We start from the raw sequence: 8,486 nt of genomic DNA, 5'->3' as shown, positions 1-8,486 counted from the left end.
TAATAGCAGCTATTGGAGCTGCTTGGTTCTTGGGGGGGGTTTTTGTTTGTTTTTTTTGAGGGGGGTGGGAGTTTGGTGGGGTTGTTGTTTTTTTACTGAACCTTTCCTAACAATAGTTATTTTCACTTCACCCACCGGGTGATCTGGATCTGTTACAGGTCTATCAGAGTTAGTCGTATCTTGGAACATATGTTCACTGAATGTCTTCCTTTTTCTCTCCTCCAAATTTGCATTGGCTTATGTGATAGCTATGTGCTTTTCAATAATTCCTTTTGAATACTCCAAAAGGAAATTAAGAAAACCTAACACAATTCAATTTTAAAGCCAATTTTATAATTTCATAATTTATCATTCCAATTTTATAATTGGAAAAAAAATTTTGATAACTGCTTTTTTCCCGTATTCAGGAAATCACGTATGTCAATTTCCTCCTTAAACCTTTTGTCTAATGTTGCATTATCTGTTTTCATGTATTAGTTGGAAGAAAATTGCATGAGGGTTTTAGAATGCTTTTTCAATGCACCATATTATTGTTGCATATTAGTCCGTTTATGAATCAGCCACATGAGATCTGATTCATAAACATTGTGTGCACCCAGGTTCATTAGGCATTTTATAATCTGATTCAGCAGTAGCTGTGATACAAATATTTCTCAGTTATATGCACACTTTTATTAGTTGATATACTTTTTCCACTACACAAGTGGATACTTCCCTGCTATGCACCAGTGAAGTGCACAATCCACAAAGAAGCAGAATGAAGTGAAAAAGTGAGTATTTTCCATGGCAACCACTTTATCAAATCTGTGTACCACATCACAATTTTAATTGCTACTTTATCTGTCTGAATGTATTAGTGTTTTAAAATATTTTTGAATTAGTGTTTCCCTATAAAGACATCGTTAAGATCCTTCATTTAATAGGACATATTGCTTTGTGCTACAGTGTACATTAACTCATTCTCATTAGTGCCATGTTGATGCATACTTCCTACGTGTTGAATTACAGATATAGCTAAAGCTAGCTATCATTTCACCATTAATGTATTTTGAACACCTTTCTGATAAACCAAAGATAGGTCAATCTAATATTAAAAGCATAGAATTCAGTAATAAATCGTATTCATCAGTCAATTGTATTTATTCATTCAATAGTATCTATTGAGCGCTTACTCTGTGCAGGACACCATACCAAGTGCTTGGGAGGGTATAATGTAACAGAGTTGTCAGACATTCCCTGCCCACAACAAGCTTACAGTATAGAGGAATTCATTAAATATAATTAAAGCATTAGTGTTGTTTGCAATTTTTGGAAGGTATCACTATTGTAAGGCAAAAACGCCTTCTGGAAAAATGATTTAAATAAACAAACCCTTTTCTGTAGAATATATCAGATGAAGTAGAGGATGTGTTGAGCTAGACACCTCAGCACAGGACTCAAAATGATGAGCAGCCAGAATTAATTTTCATTTTTCCATTTAAATAACAGGTGTTGAGCATTAACAATGAGGTACAAAAAAGAACATAAGGTAGAATTAAAACACTACCTTCAGTTTACAACAAAAGAAAAGAGCTAGAGACTTTCAAGAGAAAGGGTGTCAACACTGTGGAGAGGGTAGGAAAGTAAAGCAATGAGGAATTCATTGCTGCTCCCTTTTATTAGTTATGTTTCCCCCAAAACATGCATCAAATGCCTTGGTTAGTGATATTCAATTCATTCATTCATTCAATCGTATTTATTGAGCCCTTACTTTGTGCCGACCACTGTACTAAGTGCTTGGAAAGTATAATTCAGCAACAGAAAGAGACACTTCCTGCCCACAACGGGTTCACAGTCTAGAAATGAAAAATGATGAGAGTAATTTGGAGATGAGGGTGAAAATAACATCTTATCAGTGAATTAGTTACTTTACAAAATATAATCTCTATGACATCCTTATGTTGGCTACTTAAAGCATTCTTTTTCTGGTGAGATTCCCCTACTGGCATATGGCTATATTCACAAAATATTTTAGGCAATTCACTAACTTTTACAAACTTTTCTATTTTTTGACTCATTTCCTTCTCTTTCTTCACATGGGCTCCTCCCACGAGCAATATTTTATTCTCTTCTAGATCTTCAGATATGGTGCTCTCCCCTCCTTCGCATATAGATCACTGGTGGCCCAAGCTCCTTTCTCCAGTGTATCTTCTCCAGCCTTTATCTAGGCTCCTCACCCACTCTCACCCCATCTTCCCTACCTTCAGGGTTGATCCTTCTCTAACAGAATCTCCCAGCCCAAAGAAATCTCAAGAAAAATGCTGCATTTAAAAAATAAATGATGATTTGGGGAAAAAAAATGTAGGCAGAATTTTAAAGGAATTAATTGTAATTTCAGGGCAAAGAGAAAAAATATTTTCAGATCTTTAGAGATGAATCCAAATAAATATTCCACTTAAATCTAGTATATCTTGATTGATATATTGATTGATATTCCTCCCTTCATTCAATCAATGATATTTGCTAAGCATTTAGTGTGTGCAGAACCCTGTAATAATAATTATAATAATTATGGTACTTAAACACTTACTATGTGTCAGATACTGTACTATGCTCTGGGGTGGATACAGTCAAATCAGATTGAACCCAGTCCCTGTCTCAAATAGGGTTAACTGTCTCCATGCCCATAACTGAGAACCAAAGAAATGAAGTGACTCGACCAAGGTCACACAGCAGACAAGTGGCAGAAGCAGATTAGAACCCAAGACCTTCTGACTCCCAGGACCCTGCTTTATCCACTAAGGCCCAAGAAATGAAGTGACTTGGCCAAGGTAACATGGCAGACAAGTGGCGGAAGTGGATTAGAATCCAAGACCCTCTGACTCCCAGAACCCTGCTTTACCCACTACTTGATGCTGCTTCTCCCAAGTGCTATACTAAATGCTTGGGAGAGAACAGTATAATGTCCTCAAGGGCTTTACAGTCCAGTGGAGAAGACTGACATAAAAATAAATTACAGATAGGGAAAGGGGCAGAGTATAGGGATATGTAAATAAGTGTTCTGAGGCTGGGGTTGAGGTGAGTATCAAAGTGCTCAAAGACTATAGATCCTAGTGCATAGGTGATGCAAAAGGGAGGGCTGATAGGGTGAGGGAAAAAAGAGGTTAGTCAGGGAAGGAGGAGATATAATTTTCAAGATGGAGGGTGTGGTGGTGGTCCATCTGATATGAAGAAGGTGAGAATTCCGAACTAGAGGGAAGATGTGAGCAAAGTGTCGGTGGTGGGATAGACTAGATTGAGGTACAGTGGGTAGGTTGTTGTTAGTGGAGTGAAGTGTGCGGGCATCGTTGGAATAAAAGACTTGCAAGGTTAGGTTAAAGGAGGAGAGCTAATGTGTGCCTTAAAACCAATGATTAGAAGTTCCTGTTCGATGTAGAGATGGATAGACAGCCATTGGAATTTTTTGAGGAGTGGGGAGACGTGCAGATCGGTTTCTCCCCTTTCCCGAGCACCTTCACCAAAGATTAACCTTGATACTTTCCTCAGGGGTATCTCTTGGAGAGATTTCATAATCCAACTATTCTGCCTCACAGATATCTCATTCAAATTCTCCATTGTTTCCTCTTCATTCATTCAATAGTATTTATTGAGTGCCTACTATGTGCAGAGCACTGTACTAAGTGCTTGGAATGTACAATTCAGCAACAGATAGAGACAATCCCTGCCCAATGATGGGCTTACTGTCTAAACGGGGGAGACAGTCGGCAGAGCAAAACGGAACAAAACAAAAACAAGACAATATCATCAAGAGAAACAGAATCAAGGAGATATATTCCTTATTAAATAGGGTAATAAATAATATATACAAATGGGCACAGTGCTGAGGGGAGGTGGAGTAGAGGGAAAGGGGGGTTTAGTCTGGGAAGGCCTCTTGGAGGAGGTGAGCTGTCAGTAGGGCTTGAAGAGGGGAAGAGAGTTAGTTTGGTGGAGGTGAGGAGGGAGGGCATTCCAGGACTGCGGGAGGACGTGGCCGAGGGGTCGACAGCGGGATAAGCGAGAATGGGGGATGGTGAGGAGGTGGGCGGCAGAGGAGCGGAGCGTGCGGTGTGGGCAGTAGAAAGAGAGAAGGGAGATGAGGTAGGAGGGGGCAAGTGATGGAGATTGGCCAGTGAGCCATACCAAATGCTAGACGCAGAGACATCTCATAATCTAAAAGAGGTAGCCAGGATATTCAACCAGAACATGTATTGGATGCCCTGGGATGAGTAGTATTTAATCCATTTCATTAAACATAACATTTCTTCATCATCATCGGCAAGTGCTTTCTGAGTAATCACTAAGTTCACTTATACTGTAAGCTCCATGTGTGACAGAGACTATGTCCAACCTGATTAACTTGTATCTGCCCCAGAGTTTGAATAGTGCTTGTCACATACATAGTACATACTTAAAAAATACGGTAATAGTAAGTAGTAGATATTTGGGATAGAAGTAGACACCATGAGATAAGAGTAAGAATTAGAAGATCCTTAAAATCGAATATGTAGTTTACATATAAATCATATCTACATATATATAAAATATCATTATTGTTTAAATTGCTTTTGTGTAGCATAGTCTCAACCTAATCAATATAGGAATAGGTGAATTATAACTAATCCATAATCTTATATTAACCACATAGAGACACAATCCCACCTCAAAACTATTATAGGTATGAAAGGTCCAGTTCCAATCATTTGCTTAGTCACAGAATAATTCTCTGAAAAATTATTTGTCTATGCATAATTCTTTTTAATTTAGAAAAGCAGTTGCAATTAAAGTAGGTACATTCTATTGTGTCTAATGAAAAGGAACCTCATCGATAGCTACCTTTGAAACCTACAGATTGGCTTCTTGTATGAAGTAAGGACCTTTTCAGTTATATAGCTTTTTAAATTTTGAAGTGCAAGTGTATCTTCATACATGTTTAGTTTGATAACCAAGAATGACAAAATGATAAAATATAAATTTTATAAAACTATGCCTTCCTAGGAGTTAATGTGTGTTCACCTTACGTTGATTAAATTAATTCATTTAACTTGATTGAATTTTGAACAGTGACAAGTCAATTATTGGGTGAATTTTAATTAATTTTTTCTAGGTGGAAAAATACAGAATCAAGAGGTAGAAGAAAGTATTAAGTGATTTTCTTCAAGAGAAAATAGACAAATTAAATAATTAATGCTGTTTATCAAGGACCTGTTATAAACTATGAAGTACTTCAGTAAGTGCTTGAAAAAGTAAAACAGAGGAAGATACATTTACCCTGCTCTCATGGAGCTCGCTGGAGCTGTTAGAGGAGGCAGACAATTATTTACAGTCGAAGCAGGAGGAAAAACAAAGATACTATGTTAAAACAACTGATTAAATCATTTAATACACAAATTGAGCCCTATAAGTACTGAGGAGAGGAGTAAAATATGGAAATGCTAAGGATGACTACTGGATTAATAGGATTGGGGTGTTGTGAGGAATTTGTTGATGGAGACTTTCTCAGGTGAGATTTTAGGAGAACTTTTAAGTTGGGGAGAGCTGTGGGAGGGGAATTTCAAAGCCAAGGGAATAGCATGAGAGAATGGAATCAGCTGAGGAAGTAAAGAGCCAGATACAATTAGAGAGCTCTTGTATTCTCCCAGCATTTTGTACTTTCTCAAGATACAGTGCTCGGAACACGGAAAGTGTTCAATAAATATAATTGATTGATTGAAATTGAGCTAGGAAAGAGCAAAGAATGCAAACTGGGGGGTAGCATGTGAAGAAACCTGATGTTTAAGGCCTGGGAGAGTCGGAGAGGATTCCACACTGGCACTTAGTAGAGTGCCTGGCACAGAGTCAGTGCTTAACACATACCATCATTTCTATTATTACTGAAGCCAGTTGGAAAGACTTTGGGCCTGGTGCAAAATTGAGATGGAGAATGGTTGGAAGTTTTTGAGGAGAGATGTGCTGAGTAGTGTTGCAAGATGAGATGTGCAGCAGCATCTTGTGAAGGTTGACATAGGGAGGGATTAGTGAGGAGAATAAGCCCGTCAATGGGCAGGGACTGTCTCTCTCTGTTGCCGATTTGTACATTCCAAATGCTTAGTATAGTGCTCTACACATACTTAGTGCTCAATAAATACTATTGAATGAATAGTATAGTAGTCTACCTGACAAGGGCGTATTGGGGTAGCAGCTATTTGGGTGGAGCGAAAGAGGCAGATCATGGAAATGTTATAAAGGAAGAATCAGCAGGAACTAACAGTTAACTGAATGTGGGAGCTATGAAACAATGGGGATCCAGCACGAGAGGAAGCTTGCAGGCTGTGGGAGAGAAAGGATGATGGTGTTACCAAAAGAAATTAAGAGGAGGGATTGATTCAGGAGGGAAGATGAGAGGTTCAGTTTGAAGCACGTTGAGTTTGAAGTGTGGGTGGGACATCAAATTCTAGGTGTCCTAGAGACAAGAGAAAAACACAAGATTGTTGACTATATGAGAGATTGGGGCATGTCTGTAAATTGATGCTTCAAAGAGAAGGAAAAGGTCCACAGTATTAAAGCCACCCCAAATATCAAGGAGAATTAGGAGAGAATATATTGTTCGTTATTACCCAATAGCAGTAGAGATTTTGGTAGAGTTAGTTGAGCCATAAATAAAAACTTCCTTACTAGTTGACACCAGCTCCATGTTTATGGAGAGAGGACATGTTAGAGCAAATACTTGCATTTCTGGGAAACAACTAACCAGAGGATCCTACTGCCCTACCTCCCACCCCAAGATTTCCTGTTAAAGCTGGTGTGAAGATAAAGAATATTTCTTCAAGGGAATACTACTTTTTTGTATCCTTTTTTCATTGAGAAAATCAATTTTTTCTTGAATTCACACTGAGCAAGTTTTATAGGGGCACTCACTTCTGAACCTCTCTAGGACCCCTATTACCAGTTAATTTAGTAGTTGAAAGGTAGCACATCAGAATATTATTCTGCTTCTCAACCCCAATCCCTTTACCCCCATTGGTAGGGAAGTGTAGAATCCCCACCAACCTACCAGTGGCCAGTCCAGTTTTGTTGCAAACCCACACTAAATCCATCCTAACTACACAAGTATAATAGTTTTGATCCTCATTATGCTGAATTGTGATAAAAGATACAGTACAAGGCATATTGGCCTTGAACAACTAGTTCCTATAAACTAGTGTTAGGTTCACTCCATGCTCCCACTCGTTAAGTAAATGCACAGTGTTCAAGTCAATGTTTTCATTCGTACTTTCCTCCTCCAAAGGTAGAGAATAAAAAATTGAACTGTCCCTCTACCATTCCACAGTTCTTAGGGTCATGTCAAATCTAGGGTTGTAGTTAATGGATTGCAAAAGATGCACTTGATTTTTGTGTGTGTTTTTTTTTTTGGTCTGGCTGTAAGATATTCTTGAACACACTCATGAATATATGAAATTAGCAATGCAGTATATTCCAAACTACCTACTTGGCTGACACATCTATCTGATGTGCAAGATGTGAGAGGAGTAGGAGGGGTAGATGCAAAATGTTTGGGAAATTTGTCTAGACAATTCTGCTCCTATGTCACAGTTTTAAATGACTAGCAGGTCCAGGAAACCTCCTGCTACCTAGAGGTGCTGGACACTGATAACCAGTCTCCCCAGCATGTTTAACTGTAGAAAATATGGTTTATTTTTTATCTTGCAACATTGTGAATTAGAAATGTTATCTACCTATGAGTATGTGTAGATAGATAACATTTCTTATATATTTCTTGTATAGAAATATTTATGAACATACAAATATATACATGCACACATACAACACACAAACACACACAATTAGAATGTGTTGGAGGGTATGAGTTCTGTGGCTTTCATTGCCTCAATAAAATGTCCTGTGTTGATCATGCCTATAAATGCTGGCAGTTGTAATTCTATCAGCTTATTGTTAGAAAATTCATAGTAAGTTGATTTCAGGTCTCTTCTTCTTTCTCATCTGTTGAATTATTTTACTCTTTGAAACCTTTGCTCTTTTCTTTAGTGTGCATGTTCAATTCTCAGTGAGTGCAGGATTAGATTATAAACTATTAGAACCTATTCCAGATATACTTACCCTACATGGAATCTTATTCAGAATGAATTTTTCCTAAGAGTTACCTTTGGTGAGATGATTCCACATTCTAGCAAGAGAGAATAGGTTGCTGTGCAATATCACATATACAAATTACCTAATGAGTAATTATCGAGGGGGTTCAACTTTTCTTGTTTTCAGAAAATAAGCAAAATCAAATGAGAAGTGAATTTCTATACTTGATTTGGGGTTAGGGAGAATTAATCTTAGCCTGATTTTCCAAATGTTTAGTGTCATTATGCACTCTCTGTTACATTCCTCAGTAGGACCACGTGCAAATTATTTCACCCAGTCACAATGTTTCTATTAGGATAATAAGCTTTATCTAGTTTCCCAGTCTCATGACATGGAGAAAA

General features: G+C 37.9%; 1 protein-coding gene across 9 annotated transcripts in view; it reads left to right on the top strand.

The window, feature by feature from the left end:
* Positions 1-8,486, top strand: part of PEX5L (peroxisomal biogenesis factor 5 like) — a 288,594-nt gene that overhangs the window by 165,664 nt on the left and 114,444 nt on the right. The gene's annotated exons all lie outside the window — the stretch shown is intronic.

This window comes from Ornithorhynchus anatinus, chromosome 1 (assembly GCF_004115215.2).
Source record: "Ornithorhynchus anatinus isolate Pmale09 chromosome 1, mOrnAna1.pri.v4, whole genome shotgun sequence".
NCBI classification, from domain to species: Eukaryota; Metazoa; Chordata; class Mammalia; order Monotremata; family Ornithorhynchidae; genus Ornithorhynchus; species Ornithorhynchus anatinus.
The sequence above is the reverse complement of the archived record's forward strand: the minus strand, read 5'-3'. Positions and strand labels throughout refer to the sequence as shown.